The sequence below is a fragment of the Triturus cristatus genome, chromosome 6, assembly GCF_964204655.1.
Source record: "Triturus cristatus chromosome 6, aTriCri1.1, whole genome shotgun sequence".
Lineage (NCBI taxonomy): Eukaryota > Metazoa > Chordata > Amphibia > Caudata > Salamandridae > Triturus > Triturus cristatus.
In genome coordinates, this window is record NC_140589.1 from 1,737,610,195 (window position 1) to 1,737,626,803 (window position 16,609).

Below are 16,609 nucleotides of genomic sequence, written 5' to 3' on the forward strand. Positions count from 1 at the left end.
TCAGGATGGGACTGAGGAGCTGGACACTGCCTCACACTTACACCGAATAGGCTGTGTCCTGTCCCCACACAAAGGACTGCAGTGAGTCTGGAGCCAGGGCAGGAATGGAGGACTTCTGTGCACTTCAAAGATCTTTCTTTGAAGTCTCCCCTAATTCAAAGAAACAACTGGGTATAAGTACCGGATCTCTGTCACCACCACTTCAGGACACTTCTGGACAAGTGAAGACTCTGCCAGGAAGAAGGACTGCCAATCTGTTGGACTGTCATTCTGCTGAACTGCTGCTTTGCTGGACTCCTACCATGCTATGCTGCCCTCCTGCCTGCTGTTCCCCTGCCTGGTTAAGAAGGACTGGATCTGCATTGCATGAACCCATAGTGACTCAAAGGGCTTGCTGGCTTGTCTCCTATATTAAAGTCTCAGGGACATCAAAGACTTCCAACCACTCTGCTACTGCAACTGAACCCAGCCATCTGTGAGTCTAGCCTGCTAAGTGATGCCAAGCCAGTCCTGGGCCTTTGGAAGTGGGTATAAAGTGCTGCTCCAGTAGAAAATCCACACATCAACACTGTTGTGCTGCTCAGAACCAGCACATCTCCATCGACGATGACGCATCGCCCTTGCTGCGAGGATTGAGTGCATCACATTGCTGACTGGGTGGCAAATTGCCTCCATTTCTGATGCATCTCCAACATTTCACAGCTCGGAGCCGAAGCATTGCATTCATCCCAAGGTTCGCCAATGACGCATCACCTCCTCTGCACCCAGCTTCTCGTCTCGACAACGACACATCCAAGGTACTTTGCAGCAGGCCAAGGCTTGTTACCGTATCGAGCCTGCACTCCATTGCGGTTGGCCTGAACTTTCAGATTTGTCCCGGTCAAGTGTGCCCAGAAAGCCCCGGTTGGCGCTTTATGCTTCTAAGCACTACATTTCAGTTTATTCTTCAAAAATTCATATCTCCAGTTCTGCTTACTGGATTTTTGTCGTTTTGGTCTAGTTTTGTTCATTAGATTGCGCTCTATTTCTCTAACCAGGTGTGGTATCTTTTTGTGTGATGTTTCCACTGTTTACTTTTTGAGGTCTTGCACAAATACTTTACACATTGCCTCTTAAGTTGAGCCTGACTGCTCTGTGCCAAGTTACCAGAGGGTGAGCACAGGTTAAGTTAGGATGTGTTTGTGACTTACCCTTACTAGGATTGTGGTTTGCTGCTGAACAGGGTGCATACCTCGACCATCCAGAAACCCAGTTTCTAACCGCCACCCATTTGAATGAGTGCAGGCCACGATTAAATATATAGGAATACTGGTGAGCAGCAACGTTAATACGATGATCAAGGGCAGCAAGATGATCCTAATGGAACTAATACAAAGAAATTTTGTGAAGTGGAGGAAACCTGCTTTAATTATTGGTGAATACAGATGGTAAAGATGGTAGCATCTTCACATTTTAATTATGTCTTTAGCATGATACCAATCCTTGTTCCACACACTCAACGCTGGACAAACGATATTAAGATCAAACACTATAACGTGCAAACTGAAACACTGAGGCTGGCCACATCTAAATTGCACGCTTCGGCTATTCTATCCTGGGAGGCCTTCATCATTCCAGGATAGAATTATATCTTACTGCCCAACTCTTATGACAATTAGCGCACCACTTTACTTCCGACCATCCAATTCCAGTTTGGGTGAATGTAGAACAACAACTACAGGGAAGGGTGACAGGCCCACAAGTTCAATACGTATGTCACCTGCCGCTACAAGGCAGAGATAACCCCATTCTGCTAGGATCCTTACATCCTATGCCTGCCATATCAGTTCTTCCCGTTCAAATAAAGGCTCATTGATCTACATCTGGGCGGCTTCTCTATGATATTGTTTGGAGGAACTGACAACTGTTAAGTAGGGCTTTACCTTCTACTCTGAGGTGCACCACTCCATTTTTCGGATTTTATTAGATTCCATACACAATGATAGGCTTGCAGCTTGTTGCTGTAGTGCAGATCCTGGCAGTACAGTATCTCTGGACACTCATCTCTGGCACCAGCGTAGGGTATGAAAACAGAAGGTGGAATGGAACATGGTGAATCTATGTGCGGTGGTTAGTAGGCTCTGTAACATTCCTATCTGAGGAACATTCCTACCTAAGAAAACTAAATTACTTGAGATAATCAAAGACAATGACAATGCAGGCGGTATTATGGGAGTTGTAAAAGGTGTTGTTGAGTGGAAGGGCAAAGGTGGGTAATTTGGGGGCCTGGCATGAGAGAGTTCTCGCACGAGACAGGAAGGTGGATGGGTGGAACTCGAGGAGAGAGTGCATTCGACTAAGGAGGCTGCTACACTTTGACAATGCGGGGTTGAAACACATGATCTTAAAAGTATGATCCTGGAGGTGACATGCATGGTTTGGTTAGTGTCATTATGTGATGTGATTATGAATTGGAGGCCATATCAGATAAACTCTTGTACTGTTTGGCCAGCAGTGATGCGAACACTAGGACCATACTAGGCAGGGATGCTTGCTCTCTTTGCTGATTTTTGCACTAGCACTTGAGCAATCGGGGAACCGGCTTTGTAGCAACGGTCTGCTGCAGGGATTGCAAAGAGAGGGGGAGTTGGAAGGATTTGGTATCATCATATGCAAACAATAAGATGTTGTTCCTCTTTTACAACTGCTAGAATGGAGTAAGGCTGATTGAGATCATGGATCTTTAAGGGGAGGCTGCTGTCTTTTCAGTGAGGGAGAATAACCTTTGTGGGATGGTGGGCCTGGGAGGGTGGGCCCCACAACTGTGAGTATTAGCCTATAGTCTTAAGTATATATCTACTAAGATCCAACATTAAGGTAGGAGCTCAAATTGGCCCTCTTACAGCCAACCTGCAGAAGGACTTCTGCTCTTGAGCCATCCTTCTCATTAATGCCCATGGCCCATCTCAGACTTCTATTTGTGATACAGAATTGCCCATGTGAGTTTCCAGATCAATTCTTCGGCTTTATTAGGATCATGACTCAAATTTTCAAATGGAAGGGGAAATCACTATGAATCCCATGGGAAAAAATACATTCAATCTATTTACTACGGTGGTCTTGTTATGGCTGATATTTGACTATACTAGTGGACAACAAAAATGCAATTTATAACTGGCTGGTTTTTCAAAGCCAGAAATGACCCATCGACTCTGGATGAACTAAATGTGTTTGAGGGATCAGGAGTCTTGAAATACTTTTACAGCGCCCTCTTCCCCGATTCTCTCCCGGGGCCTTTCAAGCTGTTCTTCATTGCTGGCAGAAAGCTTTGAGATGCATCGGCTGGCACAGTAAAATAATGTGAAAGACCCTGTCATGGAATGGCACAGTGGTAGGGCTTGGGATAAACCTAGAGGGATTCCGGCAGAGGGACCTTATTGGCATTTCTAAAGTGGGAGACATATGGGGGCCTTGGTCACCTCAAATCATTTGAGAGGCTCTCTGAGGATACGAACTCCATTGCTCCTCATTCGTTAGATACTTACAAATGCAACACGCACTAGATCAGTACAGTTAGATTTTGATAACTCGTTTGCTAATTATTTTGCTTTTAAGACGGAGGTAGCACCAATGGTTACCATTCGTTCCTTCTTGCGTCTATTATTTTTTCAATCAATATGTACTTCAAGGAGCCATCCAGTGAATGATGTCATAATATGTTTCCCCCCAGGCTGACGTCAACAAACAATGGAACATTCTAGACCGCTTATTGTTTATAGCTCTTTTAACTATGACGTCTGAATTAGAAACAAAAGCTCTTCATCCTTACCAGCCAATTTATTATTATTCAAATTTGTAATGCGCGCAGCTACCCCTAGAGAGTTCTCAGCACAGATTTATATAAGATCTGGATCATCTAATCTTTTGCCATGGTCACAATGAGCTGCCAGGGCTCTTTGCAGATCACAAATTAAGAAAAGCTGGCACGGGAAGCGGCTCTTGTGATTACGAGTTACTGGGCAATCAAATATAAGTAAATAAATGCCAGTTATATCAATGATAATTAAAAACGGCCCTCCATTCGCCGCTGTACAATTCTGTTATGAACGGAGTTAGTGTGTAATAGTGTGCAATGCAAGCACTGTGTCTGGCCCTTGGCTAACAAATCAATCGTTTCTTTTGTTGGGGTGAACAAAGGCCTTTTCGAGATAAGTGTTAGGGATACTGTTTAAACCACCTGGCAGCATTGCAAACACGGCGTTCCCCACTGATTGTGCGTCCCAGTGCATTGACAGAACATTGCGCTTCTTGCAGTGGTGGCTGCCACAAACAAAGGGTGCTGGGTGGGTGGAGGGAACACAGGAAGAGGGGATGGGGGGAGTTTGCACGGGGTGTTAGGAATAACATATTAAAAATAAAACAAACTTACGGGAAGCTGCCGGCTGCCTCCCGCGTCACGCCTCCTGGCCTCTTCATGGTCCCAGCAGCCCCCGGGACAGACTCCCATCGAATCCCTGTGCTGCAGAGTAGCGGAGGGATTGACCTGAGCGGGTTAGAAAGACGCTCCACTCAGAGTAGGGAGTCTATGGGAGTTTCTCCAGCCCAGCTGTTCAATGCCGCCGGGCTAGAGAAACCTAAGTGCGCATGTGTGTTTTGGTCGGCCAAACGCATATGCGCACTTAGGGAGTGCACATAGCACTCCTCCTCCCGAGCCCCGCTCCGCCCATCCCTGCACAAGCTGGCTCAGAGAACCAGCAAATGAAAAATAAAATGATACTAGAACATCGTTTTATTTTTCATTTGCTGGCTTTGAGCCGGGCAGTGGGGCGACGCCCCTTCGCCATTACGGAGGAGCCGCCCCTGGCTTCTTGGTGGCACAAAGATCTATCAGAAGGCCTGCGCTTGCCAGTTCAAACATATACAAGTTACACGTATCAGCAGATGATGCCAAGATCTGTCACAGGATTGTGACCCTGGAGAACGTATAAGGGAGTAGAAATTCAGTAAGCGCCTGATTACAAGTATAGGCGCTAGTTTTCACACCTGGTAAATAACAATACCACATGAATTGTTATTTATTGGGAACGATAAACAGTATCTATTGTGAGTTTATGGAGAATAACATGACCTGCCAAACTGTAACGAAGGTTGAGGAATTTAACACATCCAAATATTATCATGGAGCAGTGTAATTTTAGCTCCACCCTTACACATCACAGATACGCAATATTTACGTTCACTTAGCACTATATACTCTATGTGCCTTAACTTTATTAATATGAAGTTAGGTAATCACCTGTATTATTGAAATGCTTTCATTGTAGAACACTAGTGATTTATAAACGTGTGCACAATAATGTTTAGCATAATCATGACAAAATGTAGTTCTCATACATATTTACACGTGTTTCAAGTTACACTGCATTTATGTGAAAGTGCATTACACATTGCATATGATTCATTTATTTAGTTGCATTTCTATTGCTGTAGTTAATTGGTGTTATACGTACACATATATTTATGTAACCAAAGTGCACAATTTAGTGTTTCGCCAAGCTAATTCAACTAGGCCTGAATTTCAAAATGTACTTTTCTGCTGTCTTGCTGAAGAAATCAAAACCTACTCAGGGGTTTCACTGATACACCTGGTCCTTTTAAACCAACAAAGAAGAGATTGGCACAGAAGCTGTAATATAAAAGACATCTTTTTTATTAACCTCAGATGAGGGAGATTGCGTCACACTGTACCCTCAAGTCACTGCAGGAGGCATTCTAAGGAGTACAGAGAACAGGGGCCTTATATGCCCACACAGGGGCTCAAAAGAAGGCGGTACAAGTACACAAGAGAAGAGTTACACACATAGATGGTCATACAGAAAATGCACAGTCAACAAGTAGGAGGAGTAATGAGTTGCTGACATCAGTGAGAGCAGCCTGACAGTTCTATACTAGGAGCAGGTGCATTCTTCTAGCTAGGCCCCTCTGAGCATGTGCAAGGCTCTGGAAGAGGGAGAAAGCAAATGGCTAGCACATAGCTAACTAAAATGGCTGCCAAGTACAAAATGGCTTTCAGCTCATGCTAACAGATCCCTGTAATCTTTAACATTGCGTGTTCGCTCCACTACAGATGTCTTTCAAGGCTTCATTAGTTAGAGAAAGGTGAATTGTGTATTAGCGATAGAGAGGCCTACGAAGAAAATATTGGCAGAGAAATGGAAATTTAACAGAGAGAAAAATCATTCTATTCTTCATGTATCAACAACGGTGTGCTACCTAAGTTCATGTTGATGTACAGGGTTCGTGGGATGAAAAATATTGGGAATGTTGCAAATATGCACGTGAAGTGCAATCCCATTGGCTCCTGGAGTGGTGGTGTGAGTTTTGTGGGAATGATGAAGCATCCATGAATTTTTTTTTAACAATTATTAGGATTGATGACAAAAGAAATAACATTACATGAGTCATTCTATTGATAAAGCACAGAGATTGTTCACATATTCCATAAGCACGACGTTTACCACATAGTGTATTATCTTGCTGTTCATACCTCTTCTATCCTATGCTAAAATACAGCTCACTTACTGTGGAGGAAGAGCCGTGCTGGGGCACCGTGCAAATGTCCCCTCTATATAATTTCCACTTGCCCCATATTTGTTCCCATTTCCTCGAACAAACTTGAGACTCATATACTGTCTTATCTGTTAACATACGCCAGTCCATGTCCTTCATCCAAGCATTTACTGTTGGCGCATCAGAGGCCCCCCATGCTTTTGCTATAATACACTATGCTCCCACCATTCCCAACGTTGCCCAGGACTTTTCCTTGCTATTCAAATTTGTGGGCTCCCAGACATTTAGGAGGCATCTTTTTGCATCTAGCTTCATCCGTATCCCCAGCACCTCTTCCATGCAGTAGAGTACTTCCACCCAATATCTTTTAACATATGTGCACTCCCAAATCATGTGAATAAACATACACTCCTTGTTATACTGCTTTCTACACTTGGGATCTGTCCTGCACCCCATCTTAACTAGCGTGGGCCAAGAGAGATATATTCTGTGTACGATCTGGAGTTGTATTAACTTAAACCGGGTAGAAATTGCAACGTCCTTCGGGGAGGCCAGCACCTCTTGCCAGTCTTCATCTTCCAGGTCCTTGATATCCTTTTCCCAACTCTTTCGGAGCATCTATGTTTTTTAATGAGTTTTACATAGTCTTCTGTTAGGCATTGGAGAAGGAGATCCCTTGGACTTTGAGAGGAACAGACCTCTCTGCTTCCCGTTATCCTTGCATGAGTGTGGCTTTATGCTAACACTTATTTCCTAGTTTAGAAGACTTCTACTTGAGTTTTCATGCATTTCTAAATTCCCCTGAGACCTTTTTTCCATTTTAGCCATCTTTATTTTAACTTAGAACTAGATTAGATGTCTTTAGAATCTATTCATATTTAGGAGGGAGGAGCGGAGTAACTGGAGCGCCCTTCAGTTCTATATTCTTGGCGCCTATATAGTTCTGAGTGTAATTACTTTATGCTTCACATTGTCAAGATGAAATTTGCTTTGACTGGTTAATTTGCTGGTCGTGTTTCTTTACAGTTACAACCTGTTCTTGATTTTTGCAACTATTGGATTGATTACTAATGTGTAATAAACCCACTTAACTTTAGATTTCATTCCTAGTTCTTATTGTGTGGCTAAATAGGTTACACAAGTATTACATTGTGTGTTTGAATAGCAACTCCCTTTACCTCTCAATCTTCCAAGGGTACATCTGGTAAGAAACGGTAACCGTTTCCCGTGCGCTAGCAACATGGTAGTATTGCTGGATGGCTGTTTACTGAAGCAAGGGGGTTAGAGTAGAATATCTTAGATCTCTCCAATTCTAGTCCAGGTCCCTAAAGTCCATGGTTTGGGTAGTTTCTGCAGTTCAGGAGACACTTGTAACAGCTGAGAAGTGAGTATAAATAGGGTGCATGTTGCGATTCCTTATGTCTAGCTTGTGGTGTTTCGCGGAGATTGTGTGGTGTGATTTGGTAATGTTTAAGTTGTTGCGTGAGTGTGGTGTTTAATGCGGAGAAGTTGACATTTTTTATCAGGCTGGACATAGCCTAAGATCACTGGATAGTATTAAAAAGTGTAGAAGACACTATATTGTAGTTGTCTGCTAAGACTTGTGGTGCTTGTCATGCGACGTCGTTGACAGCACAATTGAGATGGCGACATTATCTTTATGTGAGAGTAAGGTGTGGTTAGTATAATGGATCCTAGCTATCAATAACAAGATTAGGGAGTGCAGAGGAAAAACCCTACACGGGCATTGGAGGTGGATACGTCCTCCATACAGAATCAGTTATCAAACATAAAAATCCACCTCTAAAGAAAAGGGGAAAGAATATATAAACCTGGGTATGAGTCACTAAGGTGGTGATGTGTGCGTGTCCCACTGTGGTTGGACACACACTGTGTTTGTTAAAATACCCCTCACACACCAAGAATGCCCATGGTGTCCTGCTTCATCATAGGGGTCTTCCGGCCCCGCTGCGGGACGGGGCGTGCTACGACCTGCGACTACGCGGGAGCACTGATAATAGTGCTATGTGTGATGTAAAGGAAGGGTCTGAAGTGAATGTGAGTGAGTGGATTAAAAAGGACCTGGCCTCTTAAGACAAATAAGCGAGGCTGGTACTGTTAAAAGAAAGTGGTGCGGAGATGCCCTACGTTAATGCGAGGTTACTCCTAATTTGTCAACGTGTTTCGATGCGACAAGGCATCTTCATCAGGACAAGACAAAGATCCCTCCTGTATGAATACCGTATGCTTATTCAAATGACTATGAAAATAAGTGTAAATGCAACTAAGGATACATTGATATACGATACCTAATGGTATGCTGGTATGTCTGAAAAAAACAGAAAAAAGAGAAATGGACGCTTAGTGTCCCAGGACACATAATACGTGGTACCTGCAAACATAAGCGGTGCGCCACTAAGCGACAAAAAGTGAAATCTAACCATAGATCTAACTTTGCAGGAAAGAGGTGCGGTGACCTGTAGGAAAAAGAACAATACAAGACAATACAAACGAAAAACAAAAAACACACACTCTATGGAATGGTGATCAATTTTCTATTGAGAAAAGAAGAGACAACGTGGTATAAATCTAGTACATACTTATGTATATGCAAGGACAATGCCTCATGAACCTTTAGAACGGGTGGTTAGGTCAGGGTACCGTAATACTAACGGGGAAAAAAAGGGAGAAAGAACAGAAAAATAGCTGTTACCTTCTACACGCTGATCGTGCTGAATGCGCAAAGTCAGCTCCCCAGAACGGCTGTGCCGTACTTACGTGCCCTTACACAGACCTGGCTCGATGTGAGTCCATCCCGCGGTTCCGCCGTAATGCGGGACAGTGCCGAAGGCACACTATTTATGTAGATTGTTAGGCACTCTTTAGGAAAAACACCGTATCACCTGGATCGTAATTCTACTTCCGGGTGTACCGGGGGCTAAAAAGCTAGAACGTTGACTCCACTCGAACGCTGGTACAGCGGAAGTGTAGTAAATGGATGTGTCTGATGGTCAGTGTTTACACGCTGTATCATGAAGCTCCAAAAAATAGAATAAAAGAGGTGAACAAATGCCACATACTAAAAACGATATCAAACAATAATAGCGTTGAAAAATAAATGGTAAAAATTAATAAATAAATGAAAAAGCGGGAGAACCGCTTTTACGAGTGACGCATAGGTCTTGCAGCGTCTCGACAGAAGTTGTTCAGAAAAAGATACACTCGAGCTTGATGAGTCTAAGTTGGTGATACATGGTTGAATTCTCATGGGAACTATGGCTGTAAGTGCCAGTAGGTACTATTCATGATAAAAGACTGGACTTGTTTAGAACAAAGAGGCAAAAACGTGCTCAATAAAGGAAACGTCATGCGTCACACGTATGCTCAAAAAACAGGACTTATTTAAAATAAAGAGACAAATACGTGCATAAAAAATGCATGCATAGAAAATGGAACATCTTGCATCACACGTTGATTATAGATTTAGCTCTAAAAATCTAAATTACATAAACAGACGGGCTTATGTCTAATGCCAATGTTTTCAAAGATGAGAAACGATGATACTAAGTCAGCTGTGACCAAGGTATCTCATCGTTGAGGCCCGTCAGATGTGTACTCAGACGGAACACCCAGCGTTGTTCTTTCTCAAACAGACCAGACTCGGAGTCCAGTTGTTCAATGACCGTCCATTTAAAATCTTCTACATTGTGATTCATGGTTAGAAAGTGATTTGCCATCTTAGTCGTGCTTTTTTTGCAACGGATATTGCTCTTATGTTCGCCAATCCGTATCTTCACCTGTCTCGTGGTCATTCCAACATATTCCATAGTACAAGGGCAAGTGATGAGATAGACCACATTCTTGCTATTACAGTTGGTGAATTTCTTTTGCTCCCAAGATGTGCCATTGGAAAAAGTGATGTCGGTACTTTTTTTAGTGAGTACGCACGTGCTGCACATACCACACGGATGATGCCCTTTGATAGGTGGTAATATGCTACTGGTAGTGTGTCTGACTGGTAGTGAGCGTGGTCTTGTGTGGACCAGAATGTCCCTCAAATCCCTGCCTCTTTTATGGGAGAACATGCGTTTAGGTAAGTTCAAACCACCGCAATTTAGGATCTTCCAGTTCTTATTAATGATTTTGGACACTTGGTTGGAATGGGTGTTGTAAGTTGTAACACAGATAGGTATGCTCTCTTGTTCCTGTGGAGTATGCTCTTCTAAGAGGGAGTCTCTGTTGTTGTTTCAAGCTCGTTTTAGTCCTCTTTTTACTATGGGTTCTGGATAGTTCCGTTCTAGCAGTTTTTTCTCCAGATCCTTGGCTTGAATTCTGAAATCAGTTAATTCAGAGCAATTCCTTCGTAAACGAAGGAACTGGCCATAGGGTAGATTATCCCGGAGGTGTCTGGGGTGGAAGCTATCATATAGCAATAAACAGTTTTTCGCCGTAGGTTTGAAGTGCGTGCTAGTCTTCAATCTCCCTTCATCTGAGTAGATGTTAAGGTCGAGAAACACCAAGTTACTGTTAGATGATGTGTGAGTAAACTTGAGAAAGGTGTTCTGTTCGTTAAGCCAAGTCATAAACGTCGCGATTGATTCAGAATTCCTCTTCCAAATAACTAGGACGTCATCAATGTAATGTTTCCATAGAATTATGTTGTTATAGAATGGGTTGTGCTGGTGGAGTATTTTCTGTGATTCAAGATGGTGAACATACAGACCCGCTAGACTCGGCGCAAAGGTGCTCCCCATGCTGGTACCGTGTTTCTGTAAATAATGAACATCCTGGTACATGAAGAAATTTTTCTTAAGGGCCAACGTGATACATTCCATAACCACATTTCTGGGAGTGTGATAATTCTAAGTGGTAGAAAAAGGACCTCTTCTATGATATCCAGGGTCTCGTCATGAGGTAAACTCGTGTACAGACTCTCAACATCTAATCCCAGTAACAGATGTTGATCGGGGTCAAAAGTAAGGTTTTCAAGGAGTTGTAAGACTACTTTAGTATCCTTCAAGTAGGTTGCGGTATCCTGGACCAGTGGTCGAAGAAAAGCGTCCGCAAATTTTGAAAGGGGCTCAAGTATAGAGCCAATCCCTGATACGATAGGACGTCCTGGTGGGTTTTCAAGGTTTTTATGTATTTTAGGGATGGTATAAAAATAAGGTGTTCTGGGTGACTTCTGAATAAGAAAGTCAGCCTCTTTTTTGGAAATCCAATCATGGGCAATGGCTTCTTCCACCATCCCCATTATGGATTTGGATTTGGATTTGGATTTGGTTTTGTAAAGCGCGTAGCTACCAGAGGGCGTCCCAGCGCTATAGTGTCAGCTAGAAATGATCCTGGGACGGAGTTAATGGGGGAAGAGCCAGGTCTTCAGAAGCCTGCGGAAGGGCAGCAGGTTGGTTTCTTTACGGATGCTGATGGGGAGACTGTTCCAGAGCTTTGGGGCGTTGTAGGCGAAACGGCGCCCACCCGTACGTGCTCTTTTTATTCTGGGTATGCTGGCCAATGAGAGGGAGTCCGATCTTAGCTGTCTGGTGGAGGTGTGGGGTTTGATAAGGGCTTTGAGAATAGGGGGGCCTTTACCCTGGAGGATTTTATGAGAAATACACAGGGTTTTAAAGGTGATGCGCTCCTGAATGGGGAGCCAGTGCAGAGCCTTTAGAGAAGGTTTGGCAGAACATCTGTATTTCGTCCCCGTGAGGAGTCTTGCTGCCGCGTTCTGCACGTGCTGGAGTTTGTTGATCACAGTTGCTGGGGCGCCCAGGTATAGGACGTTCCTGTAATCAAGTCTGGATATGATAAGGCCTTGGATGAGAATTTTTCTGGACTGGGAGGGAATCCGGGCTGATCGTAAGAGGCCAAGGCATGTACCGGCTGTCTTTCTCGCTTGGGTTCTAAAGCTGAGGTCTTGGTCAAACCATATGCCTAGACTCTTGATTTCGTTTTTTGATGTAGGGGGAACGCCCATGCTGGGCGGCCAAGCGAGCGACTTGGGGAGTTTGTCGCGGTTGCCTAGAAGCATAATCTCAGACTTCTCGCCGTTGAGTTTAAGGCGGGTGTCTACCATCCATTTGGAAACGCTCTGCAGGCAGGAGACCAGATTCTCCATGGACTGGTCAGCCTGATTGATGGAGACGACTAGTTGGGTGTCGTCAGCGTACATGACCACTTTTATGCCAAATGGTGAGACTATGTCGTCAAGAGGGGCCATGTATACATTAAAAAGGGTGGGGCTCAGGGAGGATCCCTGTGGGACCCCACACTGAAGGGGAAGGGCGTTGGAGCGACCGTAGGTATCGGTCACTTGGAAGGTCCTGTGCTCTAGGAACGATTTTAACCAAGTTAGAGCGGTCCCAGTGATTCCGCTATTGTGCAAACGGTGGAGGAGGATGGTGTGGTCCACCGTGTCAAAGGCGGCGCTCAGGTCCAGAATAATCACTGCCACTGATCCCCCTGCGTCCAAGATGGATCTCGTCTCTTCTATCATGGCCAGGAGGGCGGTGTCAGTCCCTTGTCCAGGCCTAAACCCTGTTTGGGATTGTCGGAGGAGGTTGTGGGTTTCTAGGAAGGTGGAAAGTTGTTCATTCACTATTTTTTCTACCGTTTTGCTGAAGCCTGGGAGAAGGGAGATTGGTCTAAAGTTGGAGGGATCCGTAGGGTCCAGATGGGGTTTTTTGAGGAGGGCGCGTACCATCGCGTTTTCCCAGTTGGTAGGAACTATCCCTTGGGAGAGGGAGGCGTTGATCAGCTTAGTGAGGACAGGGGATATAATGTGGGCGACTAGTTTCAATTTGCCCATGGGCGCTGGATCTGCTGGTGACCCGCTCTTCACTTGGGTCAGGGTGGCCGTCATCCTCTCAATAGAGATGGGGAAGAAGGCGTCCAGGCAGGGGACGTCTGGGACAGTTGACTGGGCTGGTGAATCTAGCCGGGGGGGTGAGGGGAGAAGGTTTTTAGGATTTTTAGGATTTTGGAGGAGAAGAACTCGGCGAGTTTGGTGCATCTTGCGCCGGTGGGGTCTGCGATGGGCTGAGGTTCGGGGATTTTCATGAGTGACCGTACGATGCGATAGGTCTCTTTAGAGGAGTTGGCAGCGGCAAGGATTTTGTTTTCGAAGTAAGCGGCTTGTGTGTTTTTAATACAGGTTTTGTACTGTTTCATGGTTGATTTATATTTTTCTCTACTACTGGGGGCCCAGTCTTTCCTCCAGAGGCGTTCTTGTTTTTTGCATTGTTTTCGTAGTTCGCGCAGTTCTGGAGTGAACCAGGGTGATTTGAAAGATCCCCTTTTGCTAGGTAGGTATTTGTATGGGAGGATTGAGTCTAGGGATGTTTCTATCCATGAACGAATTTGGATGTCCGCCAGAGAGGGGTCCGGGTCCAACATAGGAGTGGAAGCTGTCAGTAGGTTGCTCCAGACAGCCGTGTCTAGCTTGTGCCACGGGCGCGAGGGGGCCTGAGGCGGGGGGCTGTGTGTGGTTTTGGTGATAAACGGATAGTTTAGACGAATCAGGTGGTGATCAGACCAGGGAATGGGTAGGGGAGTCGTTGTGGAGAGTTCCAGGATATTGGAGAAGATTGGGTCCAGGAGATGGCCCTTGTTATGGGTGGGGTGATGATTTTTCAGGGAGAGGCTGAGTGCGGCTAGGTCTTCTTTAAGATCTACCGCTGCTTTGTTCCCTGGATCATCGAAATGCATATTAAGATCTCCAAGCACTGTGAAGTTGGAGGAGAGGCATGCTAGTGAGGTAACTGTGTCCGTTAGGGAGTTGGGGAATTGTCCCAGAGGGCCCGGGGGACGATAGACCAGCAGTCCAGACAAGGTTTTCTCCGGGGAGAGGTGAATGGAGAAGTGGATGTTTTCACAATCAAAGATTGGGCTGTCCAAGATCTGGCATGAGATGGGTGCTTTGGTGATGATTGCTATGCCGCCTCCTGGCCCTGATGGTCTATCATGATGTTTGATAAGGTAGCCCGGAGGTAGAGCTTGGACTATGTCTGGGTCGGAGGCTGGGTTGGTCCAGGTTTCCGTGAGTAACAGTACCTCGATGTCATTGTCCAGTATGAGAAGATTAATCTCGGTCCTGTGTTTTGGAAGGGATCTGCAGTTGAGCAGGGCCATTTTAGTTGTGCGAGGTTTGGGAGTAGCATGGGGAGTGAGTCTGTATGAGCAATGTCTGCATATGCGTTGACTCTGCTCGGGTGTTATTGAGTGGAGACAATGGTCAGGGGTACTAGTCCTGAGTTGCCGTAAATCACATGCAGAGTATGTGATGGGTGATGTGATCGGGTGTGCAGGGGGGCTGGGTCCGTGGCCCGATCTGGCGCGGACGGGCGCAGACGGGCTTGCCTTTGGCACGCCTTCGGCGCGGTGGCGGCGCGCCCGCTGCGCGCGTCCGCTGCGCGTCCGGGGGAGGCACATTTTATGCAGGGGAGAGGGGCGTGGCCTAGGCAGTGGCGTGACCTGATTGGTTCTCTAACCCGAAGCAGCGCTTCAATCGGCTGCGCGGGGAGAACTGGACTGGTTGGCGAGGGGGGAGTGCCCAGGGGAAGGTGCAGTACACAAGTAAATTCAATTTAAACAATTCAATAAAATTTTAAAAAAGCGCGTTTCCTCCCGGCTGATCGCCTCAGGAGTGTCGTTTCTGGCTAATGCGTGCTATCGCGTTCAGCGCGTCTTATATAGCAGAGTGAGGGGGCGTGACCTCGTTTCCGAGGAAATGGCGGCAAGTTTGGTTCTCTAACCTGAAGCAGCGCTTCAATCGGCTGCGCGGGGAGAACTGGACTGGTTGGCGAGGGGGGAGTGCCCAGGGGAATGTACAGTACACAAGTAAAATCAATTTCAACAATTCAATTAAATTTTAGAAAAGCGCGTTTCCTCCCGGCTGATTGCCTCAGGAGTGTCGTTTCTGGCTAATGCGGGCTATCGCGTTCAGCGCGTCTTATATAGCAGAGTGAGGGAGCGTGACCTCGTTTCCGAGGAAATGGCAGCAAGTTTGGTTCTCTAACCCGAAGCAGCGCTTCAATCGGCTGCGCGGGGAGAACTGGACTGGTTGGCGAGGGGGGAGTGCCCAGGGGAAGGTGCAGTACACAAGTAAAATCAATTTAAACAATTCAATAAAATTTTTAAAAAGCGCGTTTCCTCCCGGCTGATCGCCTCAGGAGTGTCGTTTCTGGCTAATGCGGGCTATCGCGTTCAGCGCGTCTTATATAGCAGAGTGAGGGGGCGTGACCTTGTTTCCGAGGAAATGGCGGCAAGTTTGGTTCTCTAACCCGAAGCAGCGCTTCAATCGGCTGCGCGGGGAGAACTGGACTGGTTGGCGAGGGGGGAGTGCCCAGGGGAATGTACAGTACACAAGTAAAATCAATTTCAACAATTCAATTAAATTTTAGAAAAGCGCGTTTCCTCCCAGCTGATTGCCTCAGGAGTGTCGTTTCTGGCTAATGAGGGCTATCGCGTTCACCGCGTCTTATATAGCAGAGTGAGGGGGCGTGACCTCGTTTCCGGGGAGATGGCGGCAAGTTTGGTTCTCTAACCCAAAGCAGCGCTTCAATCGGCTGCGCGGGGAGAACTGGACTGGTTGGCGAGGGGGGAGTGCCCAGGGGAAGGTGCAGTACACAAGTAAAATCAATTTAAACAATTCAATAAAATTTTTAAAAAGCGCGTTTCCTCCCGGCTGATCGCCTCAGGAGTGTCGTTTCTGGCTAATGCGGGCTATCGCGTTCAGCGCGTCTTATATAGCAGAGTGAGGGGGCGTGACCTCGTTTCCGGGGAAATGGCGGCAAGTTTGGTTCTCTAACCCGAAGCAGCGCTTCAATCGGCTGCGCGGTGAGAACTGGACTGGTTGGCGAGGGGGGAGTGCCCAGGGGAAGGTGCAGTACACAAGTAAAATCAATTTCAACAATTCAATTAAATTTTAAAAAAGCGCGTTTCCTCCCGGCTGATCGCCTCAGGAGTGTCGTTTCTGGCTGATGCGGGCTATCGCGTTCAGCTCGTCTTATATAGCAGAGTGAGGGGGCGTGACCTCGTTTCCGAGGAAATGGCGGCAAGT